This window comes from Arachis hypogaea, chromosome 15 (assembly GCF_003086295.3).
Source record: "Arachis hypogaea cultivar Tifrunner chromosome 15, arahy.Tifrunner.gnm2.J5K5, whole genome shotgun sequence".
NCBI lineage: Eukaryota > Viridiplantae > Streptophyta > Magnoliopsida > Fabales > Fabaceae > Arachis > Arachis hypogaea.
In genome coordinates this window covers 83,723,640-83,750,642 of record NC_092050.1, presented here as the reverse complement: position 1 = coordinate 83,750,642, position 27,003 = coordinate 83,723,640, and positions in this window count along the sequence as shown.

Genomic DNA, 27,003 nt, shown 5'->3' with positions numbered 1-27,003 from the left:
GCGGCCATTCCTGAGATCCGGAACGTCTAAACCTTGTCTGTGGTATTCTGAGTAGGATATGGGAAGGGATGACTGTGACGAGCTTCAAACTCGCGATTGTTGGGCGTGTGACAGACGCAAAAGGATCATTAGATCCTATTCCAACATGATCGAGAACCAACGGATGATTAGCCGTGCGGTGACAGTGCATTTAGAACATTTTCACTGAGATGACGGGAAGTATCCATTGACAACGGTGATGCCCAACATAAAGCTTGCCATGGAAATGAGTATGAATGATTGGAAGAAGGCAATAGGAAAGCAGAGGTTCATGGGGAACAAAGCATCTTCATACGCTTATCTGAAATTCCAACCAAAGAATTACATAAGTATCTCTATCTTTATTTTATGTTTTATTCATCTTTTAATTATCAATTCTCCATCACCATCTAAATTTGCCTGACTGAGATTTACAAGGTGACCATAGCTTGCTTCAAGCCGACAGTCTCCGTGGGATCGACCCTTACTCACGTAAGGTATTACTTGGATGACCCGGTGCACTTGCTGGTTAGTTGTGCAGAATTGTGACAAAGTGTGATTCACATTTAAGAACTCCAAGTCCTTTGGCGCCATTGTTGATGATCACAATTTCGCATATCAGTTATTGAAGAGCAAGTTGCTAAGTACCTTGGAGTAATCATGAAGCTAAATGCCAGGTTGTTTGGTAATGAGACTTGGGAGGATGAACCTCCATTGCTCATCAAAGAACTGGATGACTTGACTAGGCAGAGATTACCTCTGAAGAGACAAGATCCTGGAAAGTTCTCAATACCTTGTACCATAGGCAGCATGATCTTTAAAAAGGCTCTGTGTGACCTAGGGTCAAGCATAAACCTCATGCCTCTCTCTGTAATAGAGAAGCTAGGGATCATTGAGGTACAAGCTGTAAGAATCTCACTGGAGATGGCAGATAATTCAAAGAAATAGGCTTATGGACTTATAGAGGATGTCTTGGTAAAGGTTGAAAGCCATTACATCCCTGCTGATTTCATAATCCTAGAAACTGGGAAGTGTATGGATGAATCCATCATCCTTGGCAGACCCTTCCTAGCCACAGCCAAAGCTGTGATTGATGTTGACAGAGGAGAATTGATCATTCAAGTGAATGGAGACTCCCTTATGTTTAAAGCTCAAGGATATCCTTCTGTCACCATGGAGAGGAAGCATGAAGAGCTTCTCTCAATACAGAGTCAAACAGAGCCCCCACAGTCAAACTCTAAGTTTGGTGTTGGAAAAGCCACAACCAAACTTTAAGTTTGGTGTTGAACCCCCATATTCAAACTCTAAGTTTGGTGTTGGGAGGTTCCAACATTTCTCTGAACATCTGTGAGGCTCCATGAGAGCCATTGTCAAGCTATTGACATTAAAGAAGCGCTTGTTGGGAGGCAACCCAATTTTTACTTATCTATGTTAAATTTCTATTTTCTTTTGTTATTTTATGTTTTCTGTAGGTTGATGATCATGTGAAGTCACAAAAACAAATAAAAAAGAAAAAACAGAAGGAAAAATAGAATGAAAAATAGAACACCCTGGAGGAGAAACTTACTGGCGTTTAAACGCCAGTAAGGGTAGCAGAATGGGCGTTAAACGCCCAGTCTGGCACCATTCTGGGCGTTTAACGCCAGAAATGGGCACCAGACTGGCGTTTAACACCAGGAATGGGCAAGAAGCCGGCGTTAAACGCCAGAAATGGGTAGCAGCCTGGTGTTTAACACCAGGATTGGCAGCAAGGGGTGTTTTACACGCCACATGGTGCAGGGATGAGAAATTCTTGACACCTCAGGATCTGTAGACCCCACAGGATCCCTACCTACCCCACCTCTCTCTCTCTTCTTCACCCATTCACCAATCACCTCAATACTTCTTCCCCAAAAACCCCTCACCTATCAAATCCCACCATTCTCTTCACCACTCACATCCATCCTTCATATCACTCCACCTACCTCACCATTCAAATTCAAACCACTTTCCCACCCAAACCCACCCATAATAGCCGAACCACACCCCCCTCTCCACTCCTATATAAACTCATCTTCACTCCTTCATTTTCACACAACCTAAACACTACCCATCCCCCTTAGCCGAAATACAAAGCCCCGTCCATCTCCTCTATTTCTTCTTCTTCTACTCTCTTCTTTCTTCTTTTGCTCGAGGACGAGTAGCCTTCTAAGTTTGGTGTGGTAAAAGCTAAAGCTTTTTGTTTTTCCATAACCATTTATGGCACCAAAGGCCGGAGAAATCTCTAGAAAAAGGAAAGGGAAGGCAAAAGCTTCCACCTTCGAGTCATGGGAGATGGAGAGATTCCTCTCAAGGGTGCATCAAGACCACTTCTATGAAGTTGTGGCCAAGAAGAAGGTGATCCCCGAGGTCCCTTTTAAGCTCAAAAAGGGCGAATATCCGGAGATCCGACATGAGATCCGAAGAAGAGATTGGGAAGTTCTCACCAACCCCATTCAACAAGTCGGAATCTTAATGGTTCAAGTGTTCTATGCCAATGCATGGATCACCAAGAACCACGATCAAAGTGTGAACCCGGACCCCAAGAATTGGCTTACAATGGTCCGAGGGAAATACTTAGACTTTAGTCCAGAAAATTTAAGGTTGGCATTCAACTTGCCCATGATGCAAGGACATGCACACCCATACACTAGAAGGGTCAACTTTGATCAAAGGTTGGACCAAGTCCTCATGGACATATGTGAAGAGGGCGCTCAATGGAAGAGAGATTCAAGTGGGAAGCCGGTTCAACTAAGAAGGCATGACCTCAAGCCCGTGGCTAGGGGATGGTTGGAGTTCATCCAACGCTTAATCATTCCTACTAGCGACCGATCTGAAGTTACTATAGACCTGGCTATCATGATTCATAGCATCATGATTAGAGAGGAAGTAGAAGTTCATGAGGATATATCCCAAGAACTCTACAAAGTGGTGGACAAGTCCTCTACTGTGGCAAGGTTAGCCTTCCCTCATCTCATTTGTTACCTCTGCAATTCAGTTGAAATTGTCATAGAAGGAGACATTCTCATTGATGAGGGTAGGCCCATCACTAAGAAAAGGATAGAGCAAACAAGAGATCCCACTTATGGACAAGAGCATGATGAAACTCCTCATCATGAAATCCCTGAGATGCCTCAAAGGATGCATTTTCCTCCACAAAACTATTGGGAGCAAATCAACACCTCCCTAGGAGAATTAAGTTTCAACATGGGACAACTAAGGGTGGAGCACAAAGAGCATTACATCCTCCTCCATGAAATTAGAGAATACCAAAGAACCATGAGAGAGGAGCAACAAAGGCAAGGAAGAGACATTGAGGAGCTCAAGCACTCCATAAGATCTTCAAGAGGAAGAACAAGCCGCCATCACTAAGGTGGACCCGTTCTTTAATTTTCTTGTTCTTTATTTTCTTGTTTTTTGAAAATTGTGCTTTATGTTTATTTATGTTTGTGTCTTTATTACATGATCATTAGTGTCTAAGTGTCTATGCCTTAAAGCTATGAAAATGAATCCATCACCTTTCTTAAATGAAAAATGTTTTTAATTGAAAAAGAAAAAGAAGTGCATGAATTTCAAATTTTAAAACAATTTAATTATTTTGATGTGGTGGCAATACTATTGTTTTTCTGAATGAATGCTTGAACAGTGCATATTTTTGAATTTATTGTTTAAAAAATGTTAAAACTGTTGGCTCTTGAAATAATGATGGGAAAAGGAGAAATGTGATCTGATGATCTAAAAAATCATAAAATTGATTCTTGAAGCAAGAAAAAGCAGTGAAAAGCTTGCAGAAAAAGGATATATGCGAAAAAAAAGAGAAGAAGAAGAAAGAAAAAGAAAAGCAAGTAGAAAAAGGCAATACCCCTATAAACCAAAAGGCAAGGGTGATAAAAAGGATCCAAGGCTTTGAGCATCAGTGGATAGGAGGGCCCACAGGAATAAAATCCTGGCCTAAGCGGCTAAACCAAGCTGTCCCTAACCATGTGCTTGTGGCGTGAAGGTGTCAAGTGAAAACTTGAGACTGAGCGGTTAAAGTCGAGGTCCAAAGCAAAAAGAAGAGTGTGCTTAAGAATCCTGGACACCTCTAATTGGGGACTCTAGCAAAGCTAAGTCACAATCTGAAAAGGTTCACCCAGTTATGTGTCTGTGGCATTTATGTATCCGGTGGTAATACTGGAAAACAAAGTGCTTAGGGCTACGGCCAAGACTCATAAAGTAGCATTGTTCAAGAATCAACATACTTGACTAGGAGAATCAATAACACTATCTGGATTCTGAGTTCCTATAGATGCCAATCATTCTGAACTTCAAGGAATAAAGTGAGATGCCAAAACTGTTCAGAAGCAAAAAGCTAAAAGCCCCACTCATCTAATTAATACTGATTTTCATAGATGTTTTTGGAATTCATTGTATATTCTCTTCTTTTTATCCTATTTGATTTTCAGTTGCTTGGGGACAAGCAACAATTTAAGTTTGGTGTTGTGATGAGCGGATAATTTATACGCTTTTTGGCATTATTTTTAGTATGTTTTTAGTATATTTTAGTTATTTTTTATTATGTTTTTATTATTTTTAAATAAAAATCACTCTTCTGAACTTTACTATGAGTTTGTGTATTTTTCTATGATTTCAGGTATTTTCTGGCTAAAATTGAGGGACCTGAGCAAAAATCTGATTCAGAGGCTGAAAAAAGGACTGCAGATGCTGTTGGATTCTGACCTCCCTGCACTCAAAGGATGTTCTGGAGCTACAGAAGCCCAACTGGCGCGCTCTTAATTGCGTTGGAAATTAGACATCCTGGGCTTTCCAGCAATATATAATAGTCCATACTTTGCCCGAGATTTGGTGGCCCAAACAGGCGTTCCAAGTCAGCTCAAGAATTCTGGCGTTTAACTCCAAAACTAGCACAAAAGCTGGAGTTAAACGCCCAAACTGTCACAAAAGCTGGCGTTTAACTCCAAGAAAAGTCTCTACACATGGAAGCTTCAATGCTCAGCCCAAGCACACACCAGGTGGGCCCAGAAGAAGATTTCTGCATTAATTACTTATTTCTGTAAACCCTAGGCTACTAGTTTTCTATAAATAGGACCTTTTGCTATTATATTTTAATAGATCTTTAGTCAGACTTTGATAGACCTTTTCACATTTGGGGGCTGGCCTCACGGCCATGCCTAGACCTTGTTCTTATGTATTCTCAACGGGGGAGTTTCTACATACCATAGATTAAGGTGTGGAGCTCTGCTGTTCTTCATGAATTAATACAAAGTACTATTGTTTTTCTATTCAACTCAAGTCTATTTCTTCTCCAAGATACTTGATGAATGTGATGATCCGCGACACTCATCATCATTCTCACCTATGAACATGTGCCTGACAACCACCTCTGTTCTACTAGCAATGGCTTGAATGCGTATCTCTTGGGTTTCTAATCTAAGATTGGAACCTTCGTGGTATAGGCTAGAATTATTGGCAGCCATTCCTGAGATCCAGAACGTCTAAACCTTGTCTGTGGTATTTTGAGTAGGATCTGGGAAGGGATGACTGTGACGAGCTTCAAACTCGCGATTGTTGGGCGTGTGACAGACGCAAAAAGATCAATGGATCCTATTCCAGCATGATCGAAAACCGACAGATGATTAGCCGTGCGGTGACAGCACATTTGGAACGTTTTCACAGAGAGGACGGGAAGTAGCCATTGACAACGGTGATGCCCAACATAAAGCTTGCCATGGAAAGGAGTATGAATGATTGGTAGAAGGCAATAGGAAAGCAGAGGTTCAGGAGGAACAAAGCATCTTCATACGCTTATCTGAAATTCCAACCAAAGAATTACATAAGTATCACTATCTTTATTTTATGTTTTATTTATCTTTTAATTATCAATTCTTCATCACCATCTGAATTAGCCTGACTGAGATTTACAAGGTGACCATAGCTTGCTTCAAGCCGACAGTCTCCGTGGGATCGACCCTTACTCACGTAAGGTATTACTTGGACGACCCAGTGCACTTGCTGGTTACTTGTGCGGAATTGTGACAAAGTGTGATTCACGTTTGAGAGCTCCAAGTCCTTTGGCACCATTGTTGATGATCACAATTTCGTACACCATGTGTCTAAAGAAGTTACAGTAAAATTCCTTCACCCAGGACGAGTTCACCCTACCTAGCTCCCTACCAATAAAGCCCGTGCCCATCCCCTGAATACGTGTCGTAATGGCTTGCCGCACGTCAATTGGGAGGACCAGTTTCTTCTCTATATTCAGATTCTTCTTCAGTTTATTCTTTTTAGGAAACCTATACGCTTCTGTAGGCGGCAGCTGCTGGTTGGCTTTATCCTGATCATTAAGAGGGTTCTTGGCATAGTCATAGTAAGGATAAAGAGTGGAGGGCTGAGGTTTCTTTCGCTTTCTAGAGGTAACCTTGGATTTTCCTCTATCGGCCATCCTGAAAAGCAGATATACAGGATATAAACAATTAAGTCACATAGGGAAAAACAAAGCATAGCATTAAGCATATACAAAAGGCAAGAAGCTTGACATATTCATGAAGTGAGGCAAAAGAATGAGAACTTGGAATGCAAGCAAAGAGCATGCAAAATTCAAATCAATTACAACCAATAATTCATGTACTGATAACAGAATGCTTGTTTGTTAAGCAACCATAGTCATCATGCCCAAAAGAATGTGAGTGTTAGTGAAAAAAAAAACAAAAAGAGAGTTAAAAGGTTAACAAGTTAGAATGTTAACAAGGTCAAAAAGTTAGAAAACTAGGTTATATATCAGTGGCATGACAATGATGGTACTTAACCAAGAGAAGCCCAAACAAGCATGTAAAGACAAGCATGCCCACGATAGTGAGGATGATGCAAGTCATTAATGATGAAATATGAAATTGCATAAAGGTATATAAGAGAAAAGTGGTTCATCAACAATGTCCATGGTCACTAAACGTGCAATAATTGATATAGAAAGAGTGAAATATGCACTTTGTGTAACTAAAACGAGTTAAGAACCAATTTGAATTGAAAAGCCTACACAAGTGAAATGCACCAATTATTACAAAAGAATGAACCATATTCAAGAAAAATGCAAGTCAAAATCAAATGGTGAGCTTATCATGAGTCAAAAAGCATTTGATTTAACTTGAAAAGTGAAGGCATATGAAGGTTCAGTGCACATCACATGAAGCAAAATGGACACGGAAATGCCAATCCATGTCACCTAAGAATTGAACTTGGTGCAGGTCAAGGAAAACTCAATTCCAAAAGTGTCAAGTTCAATTCTAGGTAGCAAGTTTAAAACCAAAACAATTTCTAAAAATTTGGGCAGCATTCCGCCAGTAAATTGGACATTCCCGGATAGCGAAAAGCAGCAAATTAACACATATGATATATCAAAGCATAAGTTCAGGCAGCAGCAAGCTCAATCTCACAAGTAAAGTGCAGCAAGGCAGTATTGACGCAACACAGCAGTAACAATATGTATATAGACATCACCAAATAGCAACCAAGTAGTTTACATTCGAAAATAAATAGGAACGGAGCGCTTATCAGGCCTAGAATCCTCTAACCACAACCTAACTACCGAACAACATACATATCTATCTAACCTAGAAAACAGAATCCAGACAGGTAATTTAATCTAACATTAACCAATAAAATTACTAAAATAAAGTAAAGAACAAAGCATAAGGCAGGGGGAGAACCTGAGGGGTAGCAGCACAGAAATGGGAATGGAAAGGTGAGAGGGCGAGGGATTGTAGTGACACTCAGGAGTAGTGGTGGCAGAGCTTGCGGCTGCACAGAGAAGGTATAGTCGCAGAGTAGAGCTGAAGAACAGAGAGTGTCGCAGGGACAGAGAAGGAGAGTGATGGTCAAAGTAGAAAGGGGTGGAATAGGGAAAGAGAGGAGAAAAGGTTGTGGTGATGGTGGTGGTTTCGCACGTCGCCAGCAGCAGTGGGGGCGCGCGGCGGTGTTGGGTGGAGGAGAAAGGGGGTTACGACAGAGAGTGAGACAAGAGAGGCAGAGGTGAGCGGAGAGGGACAGAGAAGAGAAGAAGAGAAGTAGGAAGAAAGGGAGAGGATGGGGTGGCCGGCAGTGACGATGGGTTGCCAGATGGAGGCAGATGAGGGTGGCTTGGGGTGGCGCTGTATTTATGGAGGGAAGCGAGAAAGGGAACGTTGGGAGGAAGAGGAGATGTGAGGGACTCAATATTAGGGTTCTCGTGTGGATGGGGTTAGTGTTTTTGAATCCACACATATGCGTCCTGTACGCGTGCGCGTGGATGGTACGAAGAGGGGATTGACGCGGAAGTGCGATGTGCGCGCATGCACGGGTGGGAAGGGGGCGCTTTGACACGTACGCATACTGTGCGCGCCCGTGTCGGCTTAGGCTTGCGCGAGAAGCATAATGCTCGCGCCACAGTCGTACAACTCTCGGGTCATATGAGGGAAATCTGTGTTGGCGCATTGATGCGTACGCGTCATGTACGCGTACGCGTGTATTCCTTTATGCCCCACTAATGACTGGAATTCACACCCCCATTATAAAATGAGTGAATTAGTTCTTTGGCAAGCACACCAAAATTATCGTCAAGTAATAACCCACAGTGGAGTCGGATCGTATCCACAGAGATTGGCAAATTCGAGCAGTTTTAATCAATTGATGAATTAGTCAAGCGGATCAATAGGATTGTGAAGTGCATAATTGTAAATGACATAAATATAAATGGCTAGAATATAAAGAAAAGCAATAAAGTGCAGAAATATAAATGGCAGAATGTAAAGTGCTGAATCATAAATGACTTAAATGTAAATAGGAATGGGGGATTGCCGAATGTAAAAATAAGCGGTAAAGAAATTGATATATAAGAATGGGGAAATTCATTGAGATTGGGAGATTTTGTCTCTTTGGATCAAATCTAGCTTATATCCTCTTCAATCATACAACTCATTGACCTCTTAGCAATCATGATTGATTGAGCCCCAATCCCTTGGTGACTCAATCTCTCAGATCTTGATCAATACCCAATTCCTTGGTCTAATTGCTCATGAAGAGAGATAGGGTTGGTCCCTGATTATACCACACACCATTATAGGTCCAAGTAGAGGGAGGATTATATGTCACATATCCAAACACCAAAACCCAGATTCTACTCTAGTGTGAGAAGGGATTTCAAGCATGGTTTCATGTTTCCTTTCCCAAGGTTCCCATGAAACCTAATTGCATTCAATCTCTTTCCCAAGATAATTGAACACTAAGCATTAAGAACAAAATTCCTTCTAGCAAATCAAAAAAAAAAAGATGAAGAGAAGAAGAATTTCACTATTATCAATCCATCAAGTACAACAGAGCTCCCTCTCTCAATGAGAGGGAAGTTAGCTACTCATATCTCAAAAAGTGCTCAAAAGTGAAGTGTAAAAGTGGATCTAAAACTAATTGCTTAACCCCTTTTCTTCAGTACTCCTTGGGGGTATTTATACTACTCGTAGTAAAATAAAAGAATTACAAAAGTGAAAAAGGAAAAATTACATTTTGGAGGGAAAAGAAAACAATCAATAAGCATGACTTCTCAGCTGGCGTGTGGCTGGCGCTTTTCTGGCGTGTCACGTGCACTTCATCTCCATCTTAGCGTGCCACGCCCAATCCTTCAAGTGGCACGCTCGTCCCTCTAAAAACCTTGGCGTGCCATGCCTTCGAACACAAGTGGCACGCCATAGTGGAATCCTTATGTTAGTGTGCCACTCCTTCGAACTCAAGTGGCATGCCCCTTGCCTTTCTTACTTCTCTCTGCCTCTGGAAACTTGAACTGGCGTACCACGCCCAAGGTCTGGTGTGCCACGCCCTTGATCTATGCTTGGCTAGGCTTCTCTGGAAAGTTGAACTAGCGTGGCATGCCCAGGGTCTGGCATGCCACGACCCTTTTGTGAGTGAGTGATTCCTCTGTTTGGCGTGCCACGCCACGAACTCAAGTGGCATGCCCCAATGCTTCTCTCTGAATGACACTGGCATGCCACGCCTGGTTGCTCAAGTGGCACGCCTAAGTGAAGAATGGTGAATGGCGTGCCATGCCTTCGATATCAAGTGGCACGCCCCATGTAATTGGCCTCCTTCATCCTCTCTAGAAACATATACCAGCGTGCCACGCCTAAAGGCTGGCGTGCCACGCCTATGATCTTGTCTTGATTCCAGTAGTTGGCGTGCCACGCCTCAGCCTTCAAGTGGCACGCCATAGTGCAATGCTAAGGTTAGCGTGCCACGCCTTTGATACCAAGTGGCACACCCAGTCCTTGCTTTTAGTCCTTTGTGCATTGGCGTGCCACGCCTGGTTACTCAAGTGGCACGCCCAGTCTTCAATTGCTTTCAGCCCCTTCTCTGGATTGTTGTACCACCGTGCCACGCCATGTTGCTCAAGTGGCACGCTCATGGATTTGTGAACTCTCCAAGCTTGGCGTGCCACGCCTGGGTTCTCAAGTGGCATGCCCAAGTGACTTCTTGAGGCTGGCGTGCCACGCCTTCGACACCAAGTGGCACGCCATAGTGAAGGTTCTTCTTAGAATGGTTAGTTGGCGTACCACGCCCCTTTGCTCAAGTGGCACGCCCATAGTAGTTGACGGGTGATGAGATATTTTGGTGAGAAACGTAAATCTCTCCCAAAACACACAAATCTAACCGGCAAGTGTACCGGGTCGTATCAAGTAATAAAAACTCACGGGAGTGAGGTCGATCCCACAGGGATTGAAGGATTGAGCAATTTTAGCTTAGTGGTTGATTTAGTCAAGCGAATCAAGATTTGGTTGATGGTTTTGTGACTTGCAGAATTAAATTGCATTGAAGTAAAGAGAACAAGAAATAAATTGCTGAAACGTAAAGGACAAGAAATTAAATGGCAGAAACTTAGAGTGCAAGAAATGTAAATTGCGGAATCTTAAAGTGCAAGGAATGTAAATGACTTGAATTGTAAAGGGGATTAGGATTTGGATTTGCAGAAATTAAACAAAGAAAAGTTAAATTGCATTAAACAGAAGAGAAAAAGGGAATTGGGATTGGATCGGATCTTATAGCAGAAAAGTAAATGAACATGGAAAGCAAGAAACAGAATGTAAATTGGAGATTTGGATCTCAGGACCCAGAGACTAGAAAACTAAGTCTAGATCTCAATGCCTTCCTAGATCCAATAAGAACAATTGCAAGGGAATTGTAAATTGCAAAGAGAATAGATGAAGAGCAATTAACCGGAAATGAAATTCAATTAACAATAAAGAAACAGAGAGATCCAAGATTGAGATTGAAACAGAATTTCTTCAATTCTCCAATCCAAGATCCAAGACAAGTGTAATTGAAATTGAAAGCAATAAAACTAAGAGGAAGAGAAGTGAATTCTCCTTCCCCAAGACAAAGAAATTAAAGAACACTCAATATTAAAAGCTCTCCGAAAACTATTATGAAAATTCCAAAAGAAAGCTCTCCGAAGAACTTGAATTCTATCCTATTTATACACTTTCAAAAATGATCTTCAAGCCTTGAGTTGGGCCTTTGCTCTTGGTGGAATTGGGTTGAAAGAGGCCTTGGTTGATTGCTCTTGAAGTTTGCAGAAGAACCGAAGTGAACCAATTGAACCGGTTTTGAGGTTAGCAAAAGTTGGACCAAAAGTTTGAGCCAAAGTTAGGGGTCTAACTTTGGCTCCAACTTTTCATAGCAGCAAACACATTTTTCTGGTATGCACATTGGTGCCAACGTTAGGGGTCTAACTTTGACCCTAACGTTGGCCTTCCCTTATATGCTAATGGCACCAACGTTAGCCTCCAAGTTAGGGGGCTAACGTTGGCGCAAACGTTGGCCCTTCTCCCTTATGTTTTCATGTGCCAACGTTAGCCTCCAAGTTAGGGGGCTAACGTTGACGCAAACGTTGGCCCTTCTCCCTTATGTCTTCATGTGCCACCGTTAGCCTCCAAGTTAGGGGGCTAACGTTGGCGCAAACGTTGGATGGCCAGGGAGGAATTCATGTGCCAACGTTAGCCTCCAAGTTAGGGGGCTAACGTTGGCGCAAACGTGGGATGGCCAGGGAGGAAATTTCAAGTTCCAACGTTAGCCTCCAAGTTAGGGGGCTAACGTTGGGGCTAACTTCTTGCTTCCTGGTTCAATTTCACTTATTCCATTGTCCTCTCCTCACTCCTAGCCATTCCTCTTTGCTTTAACCTTTCTCCAAGCTTTCTTCACCTATCATTAATCAACCAAACTCATCAAAGCTATGCTCAAAATCATGAGATATTCATTCTTTCATAATATGCAACAAATATAGCATAAAACCTCATGAAATGGCATAAATTCATATATGGTTGGTTCAATCAAGGGAAACATGAAAATCTACTCAATTAGCTTGCTTGTAGCTCAAGAAAGTGCATAATTCTAATGAAAACAAAAGAAAAATACTAGTTAAAATAGGCTAGGATGACTTGTCATCACAACACCAAACTTAAAGCTTGCTTGTCCCCAAGCAAGAAATGAATTATTGAGGAGAAAGAATGAAATGGAAGAGGAAGTTCATGCTAGCAGAGTATTATTGATAGTTCATGGGGTTTTGTGTGGATATGCAAATACTCACTTCTTATTGACTCCTAGGCCTAGAAAGTCTCCTTCAAGCTTTAAGTGACATACTGCTATGACTTCTCATTATTCCTTTATCCTTGGCTATTACTTTGTTCATAAGCTTTATTTGAGTGTCATGTGTAGCAAGTTCATTTTCTTTTCTTTATACTTGACACATTATTCACCATAGACACTTGGCTCACATTCCTTCTTAAAATATTGATGCCCAGCACCTCTTTGGGCTACTAAATGCCTTGTAGTTAGGTTGCTCTTGATAGTGGACTTTCAGCTGATGATCCCGGGTTAGTTAACCCAAGTCACCAAGTGTTGATGCACTCCTAAGAGCTTACTAATCCAAGCAGATCCTAGTACAAAGACATCACAGGCATATATTTTAAGGTTCAAGCTATTGGTGTCCAGCTTTGTTTCTTTTTATTTTTCTTTTGTTTTGCCATTTTTTGGCTATCTTTTTCTTCTTTCCTTCTCTTTGTTTTTCTTTCTAACCAAGGAATTTAATTCAATTGAGATTCCTAGACAGTAGGCCACTTCTTTACTTAGAAGGAGATATCCTAGCTCTTTATTCACTAAGAGTGAGCTATTATACAATCACACACTTACCACCATTTACTTTTATTCCACTTCTAACTAACATAGATTATCTTGCTTCACATTCAAACTGTTCTTTTATTGAATTTAAAGATGCAGGGGACAACACATGCTTCTTGTCAAGTGAAAATAAACACACAAGCACACACATAAACTAGCCTACTTATTTTAAAAGAAACAAACATAAATGATGCACAGATTACTTCACTAACAGTTACTGTTAAAATGGGCATATTCACACTTCCAATTTAGAGCAATTCAATGCTGATGGAGTTAAGTGACAATACAACCTCTTGGTGGTTTCTTCTTCTTTCTCTCAGCTAATGGTGTATAGTCCTCCCAAGAGAGTGATTGAATTCCTGTAGTGTTAATGGAAGTTGCTTGTTTCTCAAGCCCTTAGATGACTGGTTAATGTGCAAGACTTTCTTGTAGGCGTTTGAACTTACTTTGGTGTGTGAACACCAAACTTAGTCCCTTGCCATGTTTCTTATGCATAACTATATGAGAAAGCCTAAGTCTTTGCTATAGATAATAAAACTAAAAACTAGAAACAGATAATGATTAAATGATTTATCAGATTGCTTGGAGCTAGTAACCCTTTGTGCAGAAGGTGAGAATGTGCTTTTAAATGAGATTTTGGTGGAACACCAAACTTAGAATCCTTTATTCTCCCTTAAATTGTTTTGGTGTGAAACACCAAACTTAGCTCCTTGCAATACATACCAATCATTTAACCTTTTTATTGAAATAGCTATGAAAAGAAAACTACCTCAGGTTGGGTTGCCTCCCAACAAGCGCTCTTTTATTGTCACTAGCTTGACACCTTTCAATTCTTTTTAAGAGGGCTGTAGGTGTTGAACCTCTTTTTCCTTAACCCATTGTCCTCCCAAGTACAGCTTTGCTCTGTGACCATTGACTGTGAATTGATTCTTTGTTGCCTCATCTAATAGTTCGATATTCCCATAGGGAAAAATCTTTGTCACCAAGTATGGGCCAGTCCACTTAGACTTCAGTTTGCCAGGGAATAGTTTAAGCCTCGAATTATACAGGAGCACTTGTTGTCCTGGCTTGAATTCCTTCTTTGTGATCTTCTTGTCATGCCACTTCTTAGCTCTCTCCTTGTATATCTTCGCACTTTCATAAGCATCCAGTCTAAATTCATCCAGCTCATTTAATTGTAACAACCTTTTTTCTCCTGCAGCTTGGGGATCAAGGTTGAGGAGTTTAGTAGCCCAAAAAGCTCTGTGTTCAAGCTCTACAGGGAGGTGGCAAGATTTGCCATACAATAGCTGGAAGGGTGACTTGCCAATAGGAGTTTTAAAAGCTGTTCTATACGCCCACAATGCATCCTCTAGCTTTCTAGCCCAATCTTTTCTTGTGATTCCCACTGTTTTTTCTAGGATCTTCTTTAATTCTCTATTTGCAAGTTCAGCTTGGCCATTAGTCTGAGGATGGTAAGGTGTGGCTACTTTGTGAATTACTCCATACTTGTGGAGGAGTTTCTCCATTTGTTTGTTGCAAAAGTGGCTACCGCCATCACTAATAAGACCCTTTGGCACTCCATACCTAGTGAAAATGTGTTTTTTTAGGAATTGGAGGACAATCTGTGCATCACAGGTGGTTGTGGCTATGGCTTCCACCCACTTTGAGACATACTCCACTGCTACCAAGATGTATCTAAAAGAATAAGAAGGAGGAAAAGGCCCCATGAAATCAATTCCCCATAGATCGAACAATTCTAATTCTAAGATAAAGTTTTGAGGCATCTCATTCCTTTTTGTTAATCCTCCTGATTTCTGGCATTCATTACATTGGTGTACATATTCTCTGGCATCCTTGAAGATAGTTGGCCAATAGAAGCCACTCTGCAGTATTTTTGCGGCTGTTTTTTCTGGGCCAAAGTGTCCACCATAAGCTGAACCATGACAATGCCACAAGATGTCCCTAATTTCACTTTCGGGAACACACCTTCTGATTACTCCATCAGAGCACCTTTTGAACAAGAAGGGTTCATCCCATGAAAATTTCCTTGCTTCGTTGATCAACTTCTTCACTTGTTGCTTAGAGAACTCTTGCGGTATCTTCCTTCCCACTTTGTAATTAGCTATGTCAGCAAACCAAGGTGCTTGCTGGATTTGCAGTAGGTACTCATCTGGGAAGCTTTCATTTATGGGCTGGGATGCTCTTTGACTTGTTTCATGTGGTAATCTCGACAGATGATCAGCGATCTGATTTTCAGTGCCCTTCCTATCTCTTATCTCTATGTCAAATTCTTGTAGGAGTAGTATCCACCTGATGAGTCTTGGTTTAGCATCCTGCTTTGACATCAAATACTTAAGTGCAGCATGATCAGTGTAAACCACAACCTTGGATCCTACTAGATATGATCTAAACTTATCAAATGCATAGACTACAGCTAGCAATTCCTTTTCTGTTGTGGTGTAATTTCTTTGGGCCTCATTCAACACTTTACTTGCATAATATATGACATGATGCAAATTTCCCCTTTTTTGCCCAAGTACAGCACCAATTGCAAGATCACTTGCATCACACATGAGTTCAAAAGGTAATTCCCAATCTGGAGGTGTGATGATTGGTGCTGTTGTGAGTCTATTTTTTAAAGTTTCAAAGGCGTGTCATCAAAAACAAAAGGGTTATCAAGCATTAACAGATTACTCAAAGGTTTGGCTATTTTTGAAAAGTCCTTGATAAACCTTCTGTAAAATCCGGCATGCCCCAAGAAACTTCTAATAGATTTCACATTAATTGGTGGAGGGAGTTTTTCTATGATCTCAACTTTTGGCTTATCAACCTCTATCCCCTTTTTTGAAACTTTATGGCCAAGAACAATCCCTTCGGGTACCATAAAATGGCATTTCTCCCAGTTTAAAACCAAATTGGTTTCTTGGCACCGTTTCAAGACAAGGGTTAAATGGTTTAGGCAAGCATTGAAATTATCACCAAAAACAGAGAAGTCATCCATGAAAACTTCTAAAAATTTTTCGACCATATCAGGGAAAATGGAAAGCATACACCTTTGAAATGTGGCAGGGGCATTGCAGAGCCCAAAGGGCATCCTCCGATATGCAAAAACTCCAAATGGACATGTAAAGGCAGTTTTCTCTTGGTCCTTGGGGTCCACCACGATTTGATTGTACCCAGAATATCCGTCCAAAAAGCAGTAATAGGCATGGCCGGCTAACCTTTCCAGCATCTGATCAATGAATGGGAGAGGGAAATGATCCTTCCTGGTGGCATCATTCAATCTTCTATAGTCTATGCACATCCTCCACCCAGTCACTGTTCTAGTAGGAATCAATTCATTCTTCTCATTAGTGATGACCGTCATTCCTCCCTTCTTTGGTACAACTTGAACCGGGCTTACCCATGGGCTGTCAGATATTGGGAAGATTATCCCTGCATTCCACAACTTTATTACTTCCTTCTGGACAACTTCCTTCATTGTGGGATTTAATCTTCTTTGCGGTTGAACCACTGGTTTGGAATTATCTTCTAAGAGGATCTTATGCATACATACTGCAGGGCTGATTCCCTTCAGGTCATCAATGGTCCATCCTAAAGCATCTTTGTGAGCTTTGAGTACATCAAGAAGTTCTCCTTCTTCCTTCTTTGTCAGGGATGAATTAATGATTACTGGGAAGCTCTCCGATGTGCCAAGGAATGCATATTTGAGATGGGTGGGTAAAGGTTTCAGTTCTTGTCTTCGTACATCTTCCTTCTTATCTTGCCTTTCATCTTGCTCAGTAGAGGTCTCAGCCACTTGTTCCTCTGTTGCCCCTTGATTTCCTTCTTGCTCTTGAAAATTTTCTTCCAATGTTTCTTCCACCAAACTGTCTATCATATCCACTCTCACGTAATCCTCTTGCTCAGGAGCGTTTTGCATTGATTTGAACACATTTATGATCATTTGTTCATTATGGACCCTGAAGGTCATTTCTCCTTTTTCTACATCAATAATGGCCCTTGCTGTATGTAGAAATGGCCTTCCCAGAATGATTGAGTCGTTTCCTTCTTCTTCAGTGTCCAAAATTACAAAATCTGCTGGGAAAATAAACTCCCCAACCTTCACCAACAGATTTTCCACAATTCCATTAGGTGTCTTGATTGATCTGTCAGCCATGACTAGTGACATCCTGGTGGGTTTAAGTTCTTCTATGGCAAGTTTTCTCATCATTAAGAGAGGCATTAAATTGATGCTGGCACCCAGGTCACAGAGAGCCTTGTTGAGAATTATCTTGCCAATAGTGCATGAGACTACAAAGCTTCCCGGATCCTTAAGTTCTGGTGGAATACCCCGTTGAATCACAGCACTGCATTCCTCGGTGAGTAATATAGTTTCCCTTTCAAGCCAACTTCTTTTCTTGTTGATAAGATCTTTCAGAAACTTGGAATATAGAGGCATTTGTTCAAGTGCTTCAGCCAAGGGAATATTGATTTCCAGCTTCTTAAAAATCTCAAGGAATTTGTGAAAATGTTGGTCTTTAATCTCTTTGTTAAACCTCTGGGGATATGGCAGTGGAGGTGTGATGCTTTTTCCTATTTGCTGTTGTCCCTGAGCTACTTCTTTCGGGCTATGTGGCTTGTTGTCCTTCTCTTTAGGTTTCTCAGTGCTTTTGTTTGGCATCACAACTTGCTCCTTATCCTCATCTGCCTTTGTTTGATTCTCATCCTCTGTTGGGTTTTTGATGTTCTCTGCTTGCTTCTTTGTAGAGTCATTGTTGCTTATCAATGTTCTCCCACTCCTCAATTGTATTGCTTTGCATTCCTCCTTGGGATTTGGAATTGTGTCACTGGGCAGTGAGTTTGAAGGTCTCTCAACAGATACTTGCTTGGAGAGTTGCCCCATCTGTCTCTCTAGGCTCTTCATAGAGGCTTCCTGATTCTTGGCTACCATTTCTTGGTGTTTCAACATTTTGTCTATCATAGCCTTCAAGTGAGTGATTCTTTGGGCTTCAGGTGATATTTGAGGTGGGTTATGAGATGTGGGTGGTGGATGGTAGGCATTTTGGTTGGTGGATTGGTTATTAGATTGGTATTGGTTGAGGTTGGGGTAGTTGTTTTGAGGTTTTCTGTAGGGGTTTTGGTTAGTCTGCTGCTGGTTGTGATTTTGGTTGCTTCTTGGGTTGTGTTGGTTTGAGTTCCTCTGCCATGGTTGTTGGTTTTGGGCATGGTTATCTCCCCATCTTAGGTTTGGGTGGTTCTTCCAGGATGGATTGTATGTATCACCATACACTTCATTTGGTCCTTGGTTGTGCATATACTGTACTTGCTCTTGTTGTTGTTCTTCTTGAGTTTCTTCACTCTGTCCCCATGTGGTTGATGATTGGCTAGTGTTGACTGCTGCAACTTGGAGACTATCAATTCTCTTGGCCATTTGCTCAAATTGTTGCTGAATTTGCTGCTGCATCATCTTGTTTTGAGCTAGGATTGAATCCACTCCTTCTAGCTCCATTACTCCTCTCCTTTGTGATGGTTGGTGGCTTCTTTGATGAGCAAAGAAATATTGGTTGTTGGACACCATATCAATGAGTTCTTGAGCCTCTTCTGCAGTTTTCATGAGTTGCAAGGAACCTCCAGCTGAATGATCCAAAGCTTCCTGGGATTTCAGTGTCAAGCCTTCATAGAAGTTTTGAAGCTTCTCCCACTCATTAAACATGGCAGGGGGACATTTCCTGATCAGAGCCTTGTACCTTTCCCATGCCTCATAGATGGGTTCGGCCTCCATTTGTGAAAATTTTTGTACCTCAGCCTTTAACCTTATAATCCTCTGAGGTGGATAAAATTTGGCAAGGAATTTAGTTACCAAATCATCCCAGTTGTTGATGCTGTCTCTTGGAAAAGATTCTAACCATTGAGTGGCCTTGTCCCTGAGAGAAAATGGAAATAGCATTAGCTTGTAGCTGTCAGGGGGTACTCCATTAGTTTTGACAGTGTTGCATATCCTCAAGAAAGTGGATAAATGTTGGTGTGGGTCCTCAAGTGGTCCTCCACCAAAAGAGCAGTTGTTCTGAACCAAAGTGATGAGTTGTGGCTTGAGTTCAAAGTTGTTAGCATTGACATTTGGAGCCAAAATGCTGCTCCCACAATGTCTAGGATTTGCAAAGGTGTAGGAAGCCAAAACTCTCCTCTGGGGTGGGTTGCCATTGTTGTTGTCTTCTCCACCTGGTGGATTGGTTAAATGTTCCTCCATCTCTTGGAATTCTTCGTCTGATTCTTCTTCTCCAACAATATTTTTCCCTCTTTCAGCTCTTCTTAACCTCCTGAGAGTTCTTTCGTCTTGTTCATGAAAATTGGGTATGGTTCTTCCTGTACCTGACATACAAGCAGAACATGAGAAATGCACAAAACTAGTGACACTTCAATTTACTGCCAGATTGAAGTGTTAGTTAGTTTAAGCAAAAAATCAAACAGTTAGTGGGTTAATCAAAATTAAAGAAAAAGTGCTTGATCTAGATCACTACTTCACTTAATCATTGTCAATCTAATCAATCCCGGGCAACGGCGCCAAAAACTTGATGAGATATTTTGGTGAGAAACGTAAATCTCTCCCAAAACACACAAATCTAACCGGCAAGTGTACCGGGTCGTATCAAGTAATAAAAACTCACGGGAGTGAGGTCGATCCCACAGGGATTGAAGGATTGAGCAATTTTAGCTTAGTGGTTGATTTAGTCAAGCGAATCAAGATTTGGTTGATGGTTTTGTGACTTGCAGAATTAAATTGCATTGAAGTAAAGAGAACAAGAAATAAATTGCTGAAACGTAAAGGACAAGAAATTAAATGGCAGAAACTTAGAGTGCAAGAAATGTAAATTGCGGAATCTTAAAGTGCAAGGAATGTAAATGACTTGAATTGTAAAGGGGATTGGGATTTGGATTTGCAGAAATTAAACAAAGAAAAGTTAAATTGCATTAAACAGAAGAGAAAAAGGGAATTGGGATTGGATCGGATCTTATAGCAGAAAAGTAAATGAACATGGAAAGCAAGAAACAGAATGTAAATTGGAGATTTGGATCTCAGGACCCAGAGACTAGAAAACTAAGTCTAGATCTCAATGCCTTCCTAGATCCAATAAGAACAATTGCAAGGGAACTGTAAATTGCAAAGAGAATAGATGAAGAGCAATTAACCAGAAATGAAATTCAATTAACAATAAAGAAACAGAGAGATCCAAGATTGAGATTGAAACAGAATTTCTTCAATTCTCCAATCCAAGATCCAAGACAAGTGTAATTGAAATTGAAAGCAATAAAACTAAGAGGAAGAGAAGTGAATTCTCCTTCCCCAAGACAAAGAAATTAAAGAACACTCAATATTAAAAGCTCTCCGAAAACTATTATGAAAATTCCAAAAGAAAGCTCTCCGAAGAACTTGAATTCTATCCTATTTATACACTTTCAAAAATGATCTTCAAGCCTTGAGTTGGGCCTTTGCTCTTGGTGGAATTGGGTTGAAAGAGGCCTTGGTTGATTGCTCTTGAAGTTTGGAGAAGAACCGAAGTGAACCAATTGAACCGGTTTTGTGGTTAGCAAAAGTTGGACCAAAAGTTTGAGCCAAAGTTAGGGGTCTAACTTTGGCTCCAACTTTTCATAGCAGCAAACACATTTTTCTGGTATGCACGTTGGTGCCAACGTTAGGGGTCTAACTTTGACCCTAACGTTGGCCTTCCCTTATATGCTAATGGCGCCAACGTTAGCCTCCAAGTTAGGGGGCTAACGTTGGCGCAAACGTTGGCCCTTCTCCCTTATGTTTTCATGTGCCAACGTTAGCCTCCAAGTTAGGGGGCTAACGTTGGCGCAAACGTTGGCCCTTCTCCCTTATGTCTTCATGTGCCAACGTTAGCCTCCAAGTTAGGGGGCTAACGTTGGCGCAAACGTTGGATGGCCAGGGAGGAATTCATGTGCCAACGTTAGCCTCCAAGTTAGGGGGCTAACGTTGGCGCAAACGTGGGATGGCCAGGGAGGAAATTTCAAGTTCCAACGTTAGCCTCCAAGTTAGGGGGCTAACGTTGGGGCTAACTTCTTGCTTCCTGGTTCAATTTCACTTATTCCATTGTCCTCTCCTCACTCCTAGCCATTCCTCTTTGCTTCAACCTTTCTCCAAGCTTTCTTCACCTATCATTAATCAACCAAACTCATCAAAGCTATGCTCAGAATCATGAGATATTCATTCTTTCATAATATGCAACAAATATAGCATAAAACCTCATGAAATGGCATAAATTCATATATGGTTGGTTCAATCAAGGGAAACATGAAAATCTACTCAATTAGCTTGCTTGTAGCTCAAGAAAGTGCATAATTCTAATGAAAACAAAAGAAAAAGACTAGTTAAAATAGGCTAGGATGACTTGTCATCAACGGGTCAGGCGTGCCACGCCCCTTTTGTGTCCTCCATTTGGCTCTCTGGAATTTTGTATTAGCGTGCCTCGCCCACATGCATGCTTGGACTTCTACTTTGGACTTTAGTACTGGCGTGCCACGCCCAGCTCCTGGCGTGCCACGCCAGTGCATTTTTGTGGCGTTTGCTTCAAGTGGCACGTCAGTTTCACACGCCCAGCTTCTTGTTTGTCTTCTACCCAATTTTTGATGCTTTTCTCACCTAAAATTCAACACAACTCATCTCAAAGTAGTGTAACATAATATTCATCAAATAATGCATGAATTGTACTGATCAAATGAGATTTATGCTCTTTTATGGTCTTCTTTATGCAAGAAAGAAGGGTAGATGATGCAAGTCATCACCCACACTCAATGTTTGCGCAAGGTTTGCCCAACTCCCTGGAGTTGTGTATGGAGTTTTCTTCGCTGATCGACGCGTGCGCGTGCAACGTGCGCACGCGCCCCTGCTCCCATTTTTTTTTTCAGAAACACAAAAAATAGCTAAAATCAACCTAACACTACCTATAAATCAAACCCGACCAAAAATGCAAATTTACAAAAATTTTGGTTCTTGAAAGGTTTTTCAAATACAAGTAAGGAAAGCTTGCATCACAAGGAACTAGCAACCCAATTATTAAAGCAACTATATGAAGAGAAAACTACCTACAATGGCAACTCAAATCACTTATTAAGCAAACTACAAGAGAGTGGATAGAGTTTACTGTGGTGGGGTGTCTCCCACCTAGCACTTTTATTTTAAGTCCTTAAGCTGGACATTTGTGAGGCCTTTTGTCATGGTGGCTTGTGTTTGTACTCATCCTTGAATCTCCAAGGATCTTCGCTTCTCAAGTGGTTGACAGAATTTCCAACCTTTTTCACCAAGCTTGGGTGAAGTTCGACCCAAGATATGAGGTCCCACAGGTGGTTCCCTAAACACGATTCGGGGTCCCATATATTATCTTCGCACCCGTCTTTAAGTTGATTGTTATGATTCTTCCATCCGGGTGGTTGACACATAGAATTCTCTTTAGCACACCAAAATCTCTTCCTATACCCACACAAATTAGCATTCATCCAATCATAGTCCCTATGCCTTGAAGTTGTGACATTAGTGAGCCTAATACCACGCTTTCAACCACTGCCCAACTCCCTCTTACTATTGACTCCACAAAGAGCTCTAAGTTGCCCATCTGTTTCAATCAACCCATATTCAAGTGAGACAGTGAAACTCAAATGTAAGAATGTTATCCACTTGAATATTGTGTTGGATGGTGATTTAGGAGGGAGAGCCTCCCCACACTTAGACAATGCGAGGGTTGCTCCCTTAAGCTCTTCCTTAGTTGTTTCCACCCCTTGACAACTCCTTTCAATTTCTTCTTGCTTATCAACTTCTTCCAATTCCTCCTCATCATCAATCAAGTCAAGCTTTGAAGGTTGTGTGAAGTTCAATTCAATATCAACTTCACATCCAATGGAAGGGTCTTCAACAAGGTCACCCATGTTACTTGGCTTGGAGTTGTTTTTAATAACTTCAACTTTACACCTAATGTGAGAGGATTCAACTTTAGATAAAAAGTCATTGATGATTGAGACCATCTCTTGATCAACCTCTTCATATTCTTCAATTTTGATATGCTCCGGAGGTTGTTGATACTCCCATGGTGGTTCCACATCTCCTAAATTTTCAACCTCGTCTCCCTTTTCTTCAATGATCATTGGTTTCTCCAATTGTTCCAATACAAAACCCAACTCCTCTTTCTCCACCAGCAATGGTGCCAAAAATTTACGGGTGGAAAATTGCCGATTAAGAATTTATAATGGAAATAACATTGCAAGTACAGTTCTTAACCGACAAAAATTCCGCTTATCAATTTAAAAAGTTGTCACAATTTAAGAATAAAATACTGGGAGTAGAATTCCCAGGTCGTCACCCAACGAGTTGACAAAAGAGTGCAATGTATTGGTCAGGAGTTTTTCGAGAAATTTTAGAGTTGGAGAATGGAGAAATAAATGACTATCAATTAATGCAATGAAAATTAACAACAGAATTTATATAATTAAAATAAAAAGTCTTTACTGGGAGAAGATTAATCGGAATTTCTATCCTTGTTGGATTTTCCCAAGTGTAATAGTAAGAGGTTGTTATTCTACTTAGTTATCCCTTACCTAATTAAAATAACTCTTTGCATTAATAAATTCCAAAATCGAAAATATCCATATCTAAGTCTGAACAAACTAAATGGAAAGTAAAAGAGTAAGGAATTAAGAAAGCAAACTGTAATGACAAAGACTTCAAACGAAGGTAGTAACTCTTCTCAATATCCAATCCAAAGGCATAAAACTAGAAATCTATGAATGTGAAGAACCTTAGAGGAAGTAGTGTTTTTTTATCTAAGATTCAAAACTAAAACTCAAAACTAAGTAAATGTGTATGTCTCTTTAGTCTCTCTAGTCTATGTTTCTGGGCCAAAAACTGGGTCCAAACTCAGCCCAAATTCGCCCCCAGCGTCTTCTGCAGTTGCAGCACGTCGCGCACGTCACGCGTACGCGTCAGTCACGCTTACACGTCGATGGTCTTCTGCGCGTGTGGTGCACGAAATTGTGATCATCAACAATGGCGCCAAAGGACTTGGAGCTCTTAAACATGAATCACACTTTGTCACAATTCCGCACAACTAACCAGCAAGTGCACTGGGTCGTCCAAGTAACACCTTACGTGAGTAAGGGTCGATCCCACGAAGATTGTCGGCTTGAAGCAAGCTATGGTCATCTTGTAAATCTCAGTCAGGCAGATTCAAATGGTGATGGAGGATTGATAATTAAAAGATGAATAAAACATAAAATAAAGATAGAGATACTTATGTAATTCTTTGGTTGGAATTTTAGATAAGCGTATGAAGATGCTTTGTTCCTCCTGAACCTCTGCTTTCCTATTGCCTTCTTCCAATCATTCATACTCCTTTCCATGGAAAGCTTTATGTTGGGCATCACCATTGTCAATGGCTACTTCCCGTCCTCTCAGTGAAAACGTTCCAAATGCGCTGTCACCGCACGGCTAATCATCTGTCGGTTCTCGATCATGCTGGAATAGGATCAATTGATCCTTTTGCGTCTGTCACACGCCCAACAATCGCGAGTTTGAAGCTCGTCACAGTCATCCCTTCCTAGATCCTACTCAGAATACCACAGACAAGGTTTAGACGTTCTGGATCTCAGGAATGGCTGCCAATAATTCTAGCCTATACCACGAAGGTTCCAATCTTAGATTAGAAACCCAAGAGATACGCATTCAAGCCATTGCTAGTAGAACAGAGGTGGTTGTCAGGCACATGTTCATAGGTGAGAATGATGATGAGTGTCACGGATCATCACATTCATCAAGTTGAAGAACGAATGAATATCTTAGAGAAGAAATAGACTTGAGTTGAATAGAAAAACAATAGTACTTTGTATTAATTCATGAAGAACAGCAGAGCTTCACACCTTATTCTATGGTGTGTAGAAACTCCACCATTGAAAATACATAAGAACAAGGTCTAGACATGGCCGAATGGCCAACCTTCAAATGTGAAAAGGTCTATGAAAGTGTGTGTAAAAGATCGCCTGAAATACAATAGCAAAAGGTCCTATTTATAGAAAACTAGTAGCCTAGGGTTTACAGAAATAAGTAATTAATGCAGAAATCTTCTTCCGGGCCCACTTGGTGTGTGCTTGGGCTGAGCATTGAAGCTTCCATGTGTAGAGACTTTTCTTAAAGTTAAACGCCAGCTTTTGTGCCAGTTTGGGCGTTTAACTCCAGCTTTTGTGCCAGTTTTTGAGTTAACGCCAGTTTGAGCTGACTTGGAACGCCTGTTTGGCCCATCAAATCTCGAGCAAAGTATGGACTATTATATATTGCTGGAATGCCCAGGATGGCTACTTTCCAACGCAATTTAGAGTGCGCCAATTGGGTTTCTGTAGCTCTAGAAAATTTATTTTGAGTGCAGGGAGGTCAGAATCCAACAGCATCTGCAGTCCTTTTTCAGCCTTTGAATCAGATTTTTGCTCAGGTCCCTCAATTTTAGCCCGAAAATACCTGAAATCACAAAAAAATACACAAACTCATAGTAAAGTCCAGAAGAGTGATTTTTATTTAAAAACTAATAAAAATATAATAAAAACTAATTAAAATATACTAAAAACAATGCCTAAAATCGTATAAATTATTCGCTCATCACAACACCAAACTTAAATTGTTGCTTGTCCCCAAGCAACTGAAAATCAAATAGGATCAAAAGAAGAGAATATACAATGAATTCCAAAAACATCTATAAAGATCATTATTAATTAGATGAGCAGGGCTTTTGGCTTTTTGCTTCTGAACAGTTTTGGCATCTCACTTTATCCCTTGAAGTTCAGAATGATTGGCATCTATAGGAACTCATAATCCAGATTGTGTTATTGATTCTCCTAGTTAAGTATGTTGATTCTTGAACACAGCTACTTTATGAGTCTTGGCCGTGGCCCTAAGCACTTTGTTTTCCAGTATTACCATAGGATACATAAATGCCACAAACACATAACGGGGTGAACTTTTTCAGATTGTGACTCAGCTTTGCTAGAGTCCCCAATTAGAGGTGTCCAGGGTTCTTAAGCACACTCTTCTTTTTGCTTTGGACCTCGACTTTAACCGCTCAGTCTCAAGTTTTCACTTGACACCTTCACGCCACAAGCACATGGTTAGGGACAGGTTGGTTTAGCCGCTTAGGCCAGGATTTTATTCCTGTGGGCCCTCCTATCCACTGATGCTCAAAGCCTTGGATCCTTTTTATCACCCTTGCCTTTTGGTTTAAAGGGGTATTGGCTTTTTCTGCTTGCTTTTCTTTTTCTTTCTTTTTCTTTTCTCTCTTCTTCTTTTTTTTTCTGCAAGCTTTGCTATTCACTACTTTTTCTTGCTTCAAGAATCATTTTTATGATTTTTCAGATTATCAACAACATTTCTCCTTTTCCCATCATTCTTTCAAGAGCCAACAATTTTAACATTCATAAACAATTAGATTCAAAAATATGCATTGTTCAAGCATTCATTCAGAAGAACAATAGTATTGCCACCACATCAAAATAATTAAACTGTTTTAAAATTTAAAATTCATGCACTTCTTTTTCATTTTCAATTAAAAACATTTTTTCATTTAAGAAAGGTGATGAATTCATTTTCATAGCTTCAAGGCATAGACACTTAGACACTAATGATCATGTAATAAAGACACAAGCATAAAAATTCGAAAAAACAGGAAAATAAAGAACAAGGAAATTAAAGAACGGGTCCACCTTAGTGATGGCGACTTGTTCTTCCTCTTGAAGAGCTTATGGAGTGCTTGAGCTCCTCAATGT